General features: G+C 42.1%; 1 long non-coding RNA gene across 1 annotated transcript; it reads right to left on the reverse strand.

Moving 5' to 3' along the window:
* Positions 1–3,173: 3,173 nt before the first annotated feature.
* LOC139056053 (uncharacterized) lies at positions 3,174–11,234 on the reverse strand. The gene is made up of 4 exons (XR_011512114.1): positions 11,077–11,234; positions 9,528–9,569; positions 6,195–6,399; positions 3,174–3,539 (listed from the first exon to the last, which is right to left on the reverse strand). It is a non-coding gene; the product is annotated as an uncharacterized lncRNA (long non-coding RNA).
* Positions 11,235–13,198: the final 1,964 nt, after the last annotated feature.

A 13,198-nucleotide genomic window follows, 5' to 3' on the forward strand; every position in this document is an offset into this window, starting at 1 on the left:
TTGGCACCGGCAAAAATGAGTCAAATTGCAATCCGTTAGTTTTTTTTTTTCGTACGAAAAAATTCACAGGACAGAAATTAAATACAGAATGGTAGCCCAGGTGACATAGTATAGCAGAAAAATATATGAAGCTCTGAAGGTTCAGCTGATCGCCTGTAAAAAAAAAAATTCTAATCTTTTGCAAGAAGCTTCATGTTCAAGGAAACAACAGCCTTCGTAGTTGGCGAAAAAATGTGATACATTATTGGATGGCTCTACATGTCTGCTATGCATGTGTGAAGTTAAAAAAGGCATTTTTAAATGCGAGAAATTCTTTTTTGAAATTTTGTCAGCACCAACTTTTCTCTGATGTGCGCACAGCTTGCTGGCCGGGAATGCAGACGACAAAGCTGGCTTCGTATGCACAGATGACAGAGAAGCGGTGTTAGGGTCTGCATTTTATTGCTAAGGGACACATGCTCTAACGCAACGAGGCTTGTGTTTGGTGTGGGCCAGGTAAACCATACAGCCATTGCACATAAAATATCAATACGAGGTCTGTTAGAAGAGTATCCGACCTTTGGCTGAAGAAAAAAAACTGGCCTAACTGAAGTGTTGGAAACCTAATCACCCTCAAAGTAGTCTCCTTGGGAATCCAGCCACTTCTCCCAGCGGTGCTGCCATTGTTAGAAGCATTCCGAGAAGGCCTCTTTCCGAATGGACTTTAGCTCAGCTGTCGTTGCAGCCATAATGTCTTCTCTTGTCTGAAATCACGCTTGTTTCAATGGCCCCTTGATTTTGGGAAACAGCCAGAAGTTGCAGGCCGCCATATCTGGAGAGCAAGGAGCATGTCGAACTACAGGAGTCTGGTTTTTCGCCAAAAAAGTCTGAATCAAGCGCGAGAAAAGCATTGTTGTGATGGATGTGCCAATTTCCTGTTGACAACTTCGGTATCTTGCTCCATACAGCATCACATAGGCCATGGAGGACATCCCTGTAGTAGTCTTTAGTGATTGTTTGACCCTGTGGTGTGTATCCGTGGTGTACCACACTGCGGAAGTCAAAGAAAGCAGTCAGCAACACTTTGACGTTGCTGCACACTTAGCGGTCTTTGGTTGGCGACGTGGAATGCTTCCACTGTAACGACTGGGATTTGGTTTCCAGGTCGTAAACATACACCCAAGACTTGTCACAAGTGATTATGGTGTTCATGAAGTTGGGGTCACTGTTTGTGGAATCCAGCATGTCTGTGAGACTTCAACATGAAGTTGCTTTTGCTCCACCATGAGCAGCTTGTGAACGAATTTTGGCGCAACTCTCTTCATGGCCAAATCTTCGGTGATAATGGAATGTGGATAAAATGTGCTGATGCCCACCTCTTCCGCAATTTCTTGGATAGTTACACGACGGTCCCGCATCACCACGGGGTTCACTTCGGCAATGACCTGGTCATTTCGGCATGTTGATGGCCGACTGGAGCGTGGCTCGCTCTCCACCGATGTGTGGCCGTCTTTAAACTGGTTGTACCACTCCTTAATCTGTGTGCTGCTCATAGCACAGTCACCGAAAGCACTCTGAATCTTCCAGATGGTTTCCACTTGGCTGTCGCCCAGTTTCTGTCAAAATTTGATGCAGTAGCACTGCTCCAGTCGCTCTGCCATTTTCCTTGCAATAAAAAACCGACGAGAGCACTGTACTACCTCATTCAAACGCTGCGTCCCAGCAATTCACGCTATTGGCGGGTGGGAAAAAATTCATGCATGCGCACAAAGGTTCAAGGGCGGCTGATGAAAACGCGCTTGTTTCATATTCATCAGGTGTTCGCAAAAGAAGGTTGAATACTTTTCTAACAGACCTCGTACGTAATAAATATGTGAGGGAATCCTGCAGTGCTAAAAGATATGTTTCATGCAGTTTCGAAAAAGAAATATCAGCTATTATGTAGACAGTAAATCTATAAAGAGCACTGATATTGTTCATACAAAGCATCCTAAAGGGCATGTCGCATTGCAATGCAACATAGAGGGAGCAGGACACTTTGAGCCCTGCTCCCTGAAGCCCAATGATGATGCAAGTAGAAAACACCTTCATAATTAAGACTGAAAACCTGCATGAGTATGAACAAATTCTTGTGGTGTTGTTTGCTACCACTGTTTCAGAGCTGGAACATGCTCATCTATAAAAGTCATATGTGCCATGTTAAGTCTGATGTGATCAGACACCATTGGCGACCACTTTTTGCGTTTAATGTTAAAAAAATACGAGCTGAGACTGCAGCAGCAGCACTTGACGTCACCTGCCTTCGTAATGATAAAAAAGGCAAGTCAGTTTGTTGAGTAGTTCTTGTGGCTACTATATTAACAACCTTTCCTTGCTAGATGACATGGCTTCATATATTTATGCTATATTTATGCTGTATGTGTGATCCACAAAGGAACATTATAAAAAATACCTTATCGCACTTAAAGAATAATCACTTTTTGTTACTTGTCACATGCATAGCAGACATGTACGGCTGTGTAATGATGGGTGACATACTTTTGTGCCAACCACCAAAGCTAATTTTTTACCTTCAACACGAAGCCTGCAAAAAATTTCAACGTTAGTTTTTTTAGCTGATCAACTGAACCTCCAAGGCTTGAAATATTTTGCTGCTATCCCAAGTCAACCAGTCTGATTTTATATTCATTTTGTGCCTTCTGTATTTCCCTACGTTAGAAGAAAATTCAAACTTTGCAAATTTTGGCAGTCACACCACTTCAGTCTCTTGACATGAACACCACCTGAATATCTGGATCATACAATTTCCCTTTCAGAAGAAACGTGTATCTGGCTTCTAGCTTAGCTGGGCAAGAACAATAAATTTTTGGCAAAATTCAAAAAAATTTTTGTGAAGGAAAATAAATGGGGAGCAAGAGTTCGGAGCTTCAACTATATCTGTGATGGCCAAAAAAACGCTGGTTGGTTGCCCTGGAATCACTTAAGGGTATGTATGAAAGCAAATTTTCTCAAAAATTTTCTCGTTGTACCTACTCAAAATCAAGCAAACTTGAAATGGTTTGCCATAATGGAACAGTTCTTGAGAAAATTGTTGGGTGGTTTGGCATGAAATGACTTAAGCTACTTAAAAAATATATTAATAAGGAAACACTATCCTTACTGGAACCATATCAAAAACTAACATAAAAATGTAATGAACTATAACAAAGCACAGCACTTGTATTCTGGATTGAGCAATCCAATGTGGGCTTCTCAGGAGACTAGCATAATTAACATAAATAAAATTAACATAAAAATGTCAAGGCATAGGAAGGCACAACATTTGTATGCTCATTTGAGAAATCCAAATTGGGCCCTTCAGGAGACTAACATAAAACATAAAAATGTCGAGAGTTACAAAAGCACAACACTTGTGTTTTGGTTTGAGCTGTCCAACTTGGGCTCTTCAGAGGTGAAGGGGCAAGGGCAGTTGCTTCATGGGCAGGGTCCCATGCGAGAAGCGAGGCCAGAGTTCTTTACATAGGGCATGTTGGTACCAGGAAATTTGCGACACGTGAAGCCTGCAAAAACAAGCCAGAACAAGTTTTAAAAAGCAACTTCCACATGCAAAAGAATGGCATGCAATATGCCCTTGTTACAATGAAATTGATTTATGTATTTGTTGCTTTATTCCAATTTTCCATGGGTACAGCTTTACAGCATGACCATTTAAATTTATTTAGTGTGGCACAGGACTCCACTAAGTGTCAAATGCAGGAAAGGGCAAAGAGGAACAAAACACTGTAGCAATATAACTTTATGAATATCTTCAATGTCAAAGATGTGAACTTTGCTTGCTGAGAAACAAAATGGTGAAAAAAATTCATGTCATTCATAAATAAACCTGAACTGACAACTAAAATTATTTCTTGTAAGTTTCATAATTAAAATGTGCAGCACTTCACTGTGCTTTTCCATGCTCCAAATACAATAGTGTCATGTCACTAGAATTGAGTGTAGCTTCATTTGATGTTAGGTTTCCTGAGTTCACATGCAATCGGAACGTACTTCTCGCCTTACAATGACTTAGGACTTTCTACATTAAAGAAGACACTGCTTACAGCGAAGTATGTTTTCTGCCTCAACGACTGAATTACTGTTATAATGAGGATTCCGTGTAGTTGTGCGCCAAACTGCTTAGCATGACACATGCAGAATGTGACAGATACGAAGAAATGCTGTCTTTTAAGAGTCATATGCCATAGGACTGACTTCTTTAACCCTTTTAGGGTTCACTGCCATACATCTGTCGCTGTGATGGAACGTTCTGAAAAAATTTGCCTTTTCAGAACAAAGTGTTGCCTAGCCTCCCACTGGAGGTGCTGCAACCTTCTGAGACTTCTAGAAAATATTCTTATAGTGCTGTCACTCCTTCTCCCAAACTGATTTTTCACTTAGCTCCTTGGTGTCTGTCATTGCACTAATTTGGGAGTGCTGCCACAAGTTTTCGTAAGTTTCATTACAGAAAAAATTATGCTGCTTTATCCTGCATAAAAAAATAAAACATGTAAAACTGCAAATACTGAAATGGTATTGCCACTTTATTGTTATTTTAAAAAATTATTTACCAGTTTATTTTCTCGGAAAGTCGCTCTGAAGAACTTAAATCTGCAATAACAATATTAAGGATGCGCGAAAAGTGATTTTTGAGACTGAACCGAATAATGCCAGAAGTAAATCAAATATTGGATAGCTTCTGAATAATGAACAGCTGATATCACAATTAATGTAAGATGAGGTTCACATACTAGTATTCTTAAAGTTAGCAAGTTTCTGTCATTGTTATGTTATGAAGAGCTGTTTACTAAAAGCACAAATGGATCAGCAAAAAGTTTCTTCACATGCACAGGACTTTTCAGTAAGCATGAATGATTGCTGTACAGCCTCTAAAGTACAGCTACTTTAGTAACGTAGCCTGGTCTGCTATTCTTACAAGTTCTTACGTTTTACGTCTATACTATGTTATTGGAGGTGAAAATTTACCGTACTTTGGCGCAAATCTCATGTTTTATTGGTGTTTCGAAATATTAGAATAATACTCACATTTACAAATAGTGACCATTCAAGGACTAAATTGAATAGGACACTATTCAAGTCGAAAGTTTTGAGTATGTGCACACCACAAAAGATATATAACTCCTAAATTAGAGGCATATTTCTCCCCAAAATGTGATCCTCAACGGGCTAAACAAGAGCGACAGAAAAGCCCATTCATCTTTTTGATAAATTTAAGCCCATAATCTACTTGGCAATGGTTCATAACCATTAAGGAAGCAGGAAACAATTCTAACAATTTCAGAATGGGAGTAGTGGACATGTCCGATGGTCTGTAAGAAGCTTTATACATTAGGCCCCAAGAGCCTATTCTCCATTTATTGAAGTATATGGGGAAAAGCCACATAAATATTTTTTTCATATCTTAGAATACAAAGTGATAAAGTGCATGTTAATAAATACGAGTCATAGGTTAGGTGCTTAGAATAAGTAAGCATCCACTAAACATAGTACTGTTGACTGTGAAGCTGGCAACTCTGTCCCTGTTGTTTCTTTGATTGAAACTACCAAAAGAAAATTGCCACAACACTCAGGTTCCCTCCGCTGAAAGGTTGCTGTCTCGGATCACATGGACCTGCTTCAAGATAGGAGCAACTTTGATTTGATGTGGTCTGTTAAAATTGGTGAAACTACTGTTTCACATCTCAGAACATGGAGAGCTGTTTTGTTTTGATTTCTGCAATTTGGTGAACGTGCTCCTGCTCGAGCTGAGCAGTAACCACACTTGAGCATAGCTTCTCCGCAATTCGTGTATTAACACTTTCAGGCTACTTAACCATGTCCTCCATGCCAACAGATTTGGAGCGTGCTTCACAGACAACTATTCCTTGCAATGACAGCCAAGTAGCACTGCTAATGCACAAATGCAGCTCATTTCATTTGGTGGAGATGCTAAAAACTTTCGGCAGTGAAGGCAGCTTTTAAATTTGGAAGCATTTGAGTATGGCGGCATTAGGCACTCAAGATCATATGAACAGTCATTCCAAATGGTAGGCTATTGTAGCACACAACTGCACACACAGGCTACATGAAAGTCGTTTGTTATGCCAATGGCAAGTTCATAAATTTAGAAAAGAAATGTGAATGTAAAAATGCAACCGGAAAGGGTATATGGTACTTGCCTATAACAGCACTGACCCTGATGGGGTCAAGAGCCTCTGTTGCCCCTTGGTGTTATTTCCAAAGCCCAAATGGCCCATGAGCTCCTCCTCTGTGAACACATGGTGAAGCAAGGCCCTTGCAAACTTTCCTGGTTCACCATGGCAGGCCATGGTAAGCTGGGCCAGGATAACGTTCTCAATGTGTACTCTTACAGCGTATGTGAACCTGCATGTTTAAGTAAATGTTAGCAAAACAGTTTTAAGCCTTTCAAGTACATTCACACAACAGCCCTACTGCAAATAAATTACAAAAGTACCTGTTGCAAATCTAGAATGCTAAACTTGACTTCTTACAAGCTTCTGATGCTGTCTGGATGCCCCATGTTTCAGAAAAACAATCCAGCACAAACAAGAAAAATAAACCAAAGTATCCAAACATCTAGTACTTGAAAAAGGGGAGCACCAGCGAAACACAAATGACACGCACACAAGGAAACGGCATTAGACATGGACGGACATTGGGACGGACCAGCGTTCGTCCCTGTCTAACGCCTTTTCCATGTGTGCGCGTCCTTTGTTTTGCTGGTACCCCCCCTTTTCAAGTTCATCAAGCACCCACTGGCCCAAGAGCTTGCGCTAATGCACATCTAGTACTATTTATTGTGATTACCATTCTTGGGATACTTCATATTTTCAGGTGTTTGTCTCGATTGTCCCATGCATTTGTGTGAATATGTAGCCATGGTCTAATGGGGAGATTGGGCTGCTATGTTGAGGGAAGAGTTCAATACCAACCGTTGGAACAGCTTGGGTGACTGGGTATGCGACCCTAGGCATATGCCACTTTTCAATGAATCTCTTTCACGCTATCTTGAGCAGATGCTGCTGCTTGTGTTGGCAAGCAGCATTAGGAGCTCGAAGTGGGACATGATTGTCGATCATTACTGAGATTACCACTACACATCACGTTCGCTTGCTGTGCTCCAGAAGTAATGCGAGATTCCACTCCACTGTATGAAATGTACATAAGCCGCAAGGACAGTAAATTAAATTAATTAAATTAAACCTCAATTAAATTAATCTACTCGCAAAGCACAGGCTGCACAAGATCACGGAGTGAACTCAGAAGTTTGTGGACAGTCAGTTGATGTCCATGTCAGGGACCTCTAGGGAGACTCGGTCATTTCGTCGATGTGCATCATCGTGCCGTCACACATTGTATTACAATTCTGTCTCGTTGTACCACTAATAGTCATCACGTATCACAGAATTCAAAATATAAATAGACACTTATATCTAGTTTATTTAATCTTTACGGAAAATACTTTGAGCATGAGTTTTTGCAGAGATCATGAATTCTACCGCTTAAAGGAGCACTAAAGTAAAATTTAATTAATTAAATTTTGGCGTTTTAAGTGCCAAAACGACAATCTGATGTTTAAGCTTGTTTCACATGCAAGCGATTCAGCGAATGGAGCGAACAGCGACGCGGCACTGCAAAGCTTATCGCAAAGTTTCGTTTCATATGCATTGCCGCCGCGCATTTTCCGCTGCTGCGAATAGCAATGTTGCTGGCATAAAACACAGGACTTTCAGCCAGTTTCGGTAGTTTGCGACTACCAACATAAACATTGCTTTGTCCCTGCCTCTCAAATATTTATTTTATAAATACATATCCTGCGCTTAGCAATTTAACAATTCGTTGAAAAGCTCTCTTGGCATGTTGCCTGTACCACGCGTACCAAGTAAATAAACATCGTCCTATGCACAGGCTTTCCAGCACTAATCCTCCGCTGGTCACGTGTCGAGGTGGGCCGTTCGGAAGCAGTGCTGCCGCTCTGCCGCTGCGATGAAATTCCAACTTGCCCGAACCTTGCCGCTCCCACCGCCGCTTGAAACTGATTTCTGCGGCGCGGCGGCAGGATTTGCAAGCATTTTCGCTTGCATGTGAAACAGGCTTTAGGGCACGCCATAGTGGGGAACTGTGGATTAATTTTTACCAAATCAGGCTGCAAGGTACATGGGCAGTTTTGTATTTCACCTCCATCAAAATGCGGTTGTTTGATCATGTGACCTCGTGCTTAGCGGCGCTGTGCCAACACCCCTAAGCAACTATGGCAAGAAAGCACTAAAGAGAAAAATTATTTTAGATGTATCTGTAAATGACCTTCCTACAATTCAAGAGATTCACTCGTACCATGACAAGAGGCTGAGTAAATTGTAAAAGCAGCAAGAGGAAAGATTGGTGGCAGTGCTGCCTTGAAGTTACCACACCCGCTTGCTGTGACGTCATGGATTTTGATGATGTCTGTTCAGGTGCAGCAATTTTTTTTACAAATAAAGATGTTCTTCACTGTATTCCAAAAACTTAAAATAAGAACCGTCAGGAACTTTTACTGAAACAATACAACCCAAGTTTGTAAAAATACTTGAAATCCACGATGTGACAATGAGATGTCAGCACGAAGATTTTGGGGCGATACTCAGAAAATTGAACGTTGAGCTTTATTTTCTCTAATAATCAAGCAATTACCAAGAAATTTACAGAAGTAGATATTTAAAACGATGCTTTATTTTAAATTCATTTAAGGTGTAATTAGTGTCCGCTTAATACAAAACAAGGAATGCACTTAGCTGCGTAATAGGTTAACATGCATCACTGGTTCTCATTAAGGTAGGATTATCAGTATAGCAATGGACATGCACTGGCTGATCCAGAGGGGAGCCCTGCCACTTCCCCTCAACCTCCCAATTTCCAATTTTTTTTAGGAGCAGTGATGCAATTTCTGTATCCTAACGAGGCATAATGCCAAGGAGATTCATGCCATGCTGGCTACAGTATGTGGTGACCGGCACTTCACACCGTACAGCTCGGCATCAATCTTTTTGGAATTTGGCCCTTGAAATGCAGAAAGCTTTGATCACTGCTCGTTCTTCAGCCAACTTTCTCATAGGGTGCTGCTGCTCTGGTTTGATACCTCTAGCAGTGCACTGCTGCATGACATAGGTAAAACTAGGAAGATGTGCACTCACGTAGACCACTAATGTCCACACTGTTTCTGAACACCCCCCTCATATCAGGCATATACCCTGAAGAAGGCACATTCTATCTTTAATATGTTCACAAGTGACACTGAAATTCACTCCCAGTCCCGGTGCAGTTGCAGTCTTTCAGCTGAGTGCTTAAAGGCACCATGTCTCCTAATGAAGGCACTCTGCACCAATTGATCACTGGAGCAAATGCCTTGCAGTTGCATCAGCAATGTTGTTTTTTCTGCTTCCTGCAATACATTTTCACGGCATCACTGTATTTGATCATGGTGACGTTACAGAATGGATGGCCAAAGAATTCACCTTTAGCATTCCAGCTTGGGTGTCTCTCAGCTCATTTTGAATCTGAAAAAAGATGTCAGTATTAAAATGTGATGCCACAATGCAGCATAATCAACAATCAAAAGAGCTACATGGACCATTAGGCTGACATAAATAGACGGATACAAATGACTAGTCATTGAATACACTAAAGTGTGGCCGCTCTTGCCAATGGCAGTGTGAGCTTGTCAAATAATTTATTTCACATTCCTCTATTGTTTTAAAAATTATTTCCATGCATCTACTGAACTGTTATGGCCACATATTAAAGGATGCTCCTTCGTATAAAACCACAGTGTTGCATTCTTTTACTCCCCGTCTACCTGATGCTACTGAAGTTTTGCTTACTCTCAAAGAAAGAATTTCACAGAACTGCTCTTTCGACAATGCATTATTCCAAGCTTGTGGCAAAGCGTTGTCATTTAGTTCACAACTATGCGCTCCCCTTTCAATCTATTCACTATTTAGTGCTCGGATTCAAAGCAAAAATAGCTTTTCGACATAACTAGCTACTTCTATGGTCACAAGAAACAATGCTGATTATTGATGTTTATGTTGCCGATAACGTATACATGCCGCCTAGAAACCCAGTGGGACGACAAGGCAGATATGCCAGGCATCTCGTTCCTCTACTGATTTTAAAATTTTGTTAAATCAATCACTTACTGAAGTGCGAAAAGCTGCAATTTCACGAAATTACATTATTTTGAATGTTGTAGGACCTGGAGTGCCATGAAATCTGCCTTACCGTGAATGCTAAGAGCGCCTACGCGAAGCCGTTTGGGGCGAAGCACTCGATGGCGTCGAACGAAGATGAAAAAAGAAAGCTGGATGCGCGCGAACTGGTGGAAAACAAAACACACGCGGTTGGCAAGGCGTATAACTCGATGATTTCGCAGCACTCTGTGGCATCCCCCTCTATTGTATCTCACGTATCGCATAGAATCACATGTACACCCTTCAAATTCTTTATTATTATTGCGCGACAGCCTCCTCTGTGTTTTCCGATCGCGCGAACATCGGCCGCACGGCGTGCCAGATAGCAGCCTAGTCACTCGTTCCTAAAGGGAATTCAGCGCAACAGAATACACTTTCGCCGATCCCAGCGCCCCACGCCGCTACAAGCTCGCTCCCACGTCTTGTACTAGCGTTGCGCAAACAAAATATCTTCCGATTACAGTACAGATCGGATGGTTTCACGTCGCATTGTTTTGCGCTCATTAATAAGGCTAACTCAATCGGTGCTCGAATACCGTATCAGAAATCATGGCGTACAACATGCCCTGTTTTAGCTGGCACCACATAGCTGCCTTACGTCACCACAAGCGGAGTGTAAAGTTAAACCAGGACAAAGCTCCATGTTATATACCACGAATCTAGTGCTGTACAACCAATTCTGGCAACGGAAGGATAGTACTAGGAATGAAAACTAGAAAAGAGGCGCGCGGAAGACACGCACAAGCGCTAAAATCATTTCCGCGCTCCGTTCACGTCGCAATGGACGAACAAAGGGAATTCGAAACTCACTCACCCTTAATGTCGCTGAGTCGGAGGCGATCATGGCGCTCTTCGAGGCAACAAGCCCATAAAAAGCGAGCAGCACGCAGGAATATTCCAAAGATGTCACAGCGAAGCACACAAAGGACGCAGAAAACGCATGAAGCTCTCAAGCAAACAGCGTGCCGCCGCCGAAATGTGCCAAGCATCAACAACCCAAACGCGCAATTATACGTGTACACTCATACAAATACACGCTTATATTATCATGAATTGTACCATTTGATAACAAATTTTGTAATTTCATGTTAATACTGAACAATTGTTGCGATTTGCAAGTGTATGAAAGTTTTTTGCTTCGCTTCTTTGATGAACTACTTTCTTTGGCGCAGTAACGCAGTGCACCGGCCGGAGCTAATGGCATGCGCGGAAAAAGGCGCCAAATTCAAACGTCGCAAACGCCGTGCTAATGTTTGCACGCACAGTTTTCGTCGTTTGTATTTAAAAAAAAAGGTAATGCGTGCCGCAACCATGCGAACTGAACTATTGACCACAAAAGTACATAAACGTCGCTGTTTGTGCTTCTTATTTCGACGTCATGGCAAACTGCAGGCGGTCTGTCCTCCCATTCTTTAAACATTTGTGCGTGTGCTTCTGCGCTGTGCTAGTTGTCACCGCGAACGTATAGCAGCGCAGGTTGTGCTTGGTGGCCGAGCAGATTCCCAACACATTCGCCAGCACCCCGTCTAGGTCACAGAGAAGAATTTGGCCTCCATGTGAAATATGAGCACCATGTTGTACATATCCGCCAAGCTTTTCGTTTCGTTCTGTAGCGCGCTAACGGGTAACATCTAAGCTAAATTACTCTGTAAAAACGATGTTCACTCTTTTCTCCGCCGCACCCGCCGTGGTGGCATAGCGGCTGAGGTGTTGCGCTACTAACCCGAGTGCTTGGAATCTAATGCCGGCGGCGGCGGCTGCATTTCGATGGGGCTGAAATGCAAAAACGCCCGCGTACTGTGCGTTTAACCTGCACCAAATTTGGTGCAGGTTAATGGACCCCAGATGGTCAAAATAAATATGGAGTTTCTTACTACGGTGCGGCTCATAATCAAAGCGTGGTTTTGGCCCGTCAAACCCCAGACTTGAATTTTGTTAACGTTCCCCGCCACCTTGACCATATTTAACATGGAGGCATGCAATGCCGTTTCCTAACACTCAGCCAGGGCACTGGCCCCTTATAATGGACGCCGATAGAAATACAGGATGCGTCCAATCATCGGTTGTTTATCACTGCTTGTAGCGACGTTTGTCTTCTCAAACTATATATATATAAATATATATTATATATATATATATATATATGCAGGGTGTTTCTGCTAACTTTAGGCCGAGTGTAAACTCTATGCCCTCTATGACGACGCGACTAAATGCACGTTGCTCCTTTGGTATGTAGCGTGTCGCGCTATTTCTATATAATTGCTTAATTGGCTAATTAGTCAAGGATAATTAACCAACTTCTGAAGCAAGGAAGTTGCGAAGAAATTCCAATTAGAAAGTTGCAGAGCAGTTGGCAACACGTCCGAATAAACAGTTTCTGTCTTTTTATCTGTTAAGTATTAGTGTTTTTCAGCTTACTGCGGATGCTCGCAAAATACAAAAAGCACCACGTGACATGCCCGCCTGCGAGTCGTGATTGCACGGCTCCTAAGCCTTCTGCGCACAAACGAAAACTTACCATTTAACCGGTGAGAAAACACCCGTCTGCTTATCGCCATCATGAACCGCAGCGAGGGAAGCACGTCGCTGGCGTCAATACCACAGCCAACGCCTTCGTCACTGCCCTGTCGCCTTTTAAGCGGCAACACACCCTGCTCGATGGTATGCTCGTTTGAGAGCGCTGCAAGCACGGCGCGCAAGCGGGTATGTCAAGTGATATTTTTTGTATTTCTCGGGCATCCGCAGTAAGCTGAAAAACACTAACACTTAATAGATAGAAAGTTAGAAATTGCCTAATCGGACGTTTTGCAAAGTGCTCTAAAACTTTCTAATTGGAATTTTTCGCCTAACTTTGTTCATTCAGAATGGCTAATTTTCTTAACTAAATAACTATTAGGAAAAATACAATAGCGTGACACGTGCAAGAGTGAGCAACA

The sequence above is a fragment of the Dermacentor albipictus genome, chromosome 2 (genome assembly GCF_038994185.2).
Source record: "Dermacentor albipictus isolate Rhodes 1998 colony chromosome 2, USDA_Dalb.pri_finalv2, whole genome shotgun sequence".
Taxonomy (NCBI): Eukaryota; Metazoa; Arthropoda; class Arachnida; order Ixodida; family Ixodidae; genus Dermacentor; species Dermacentor albipictus.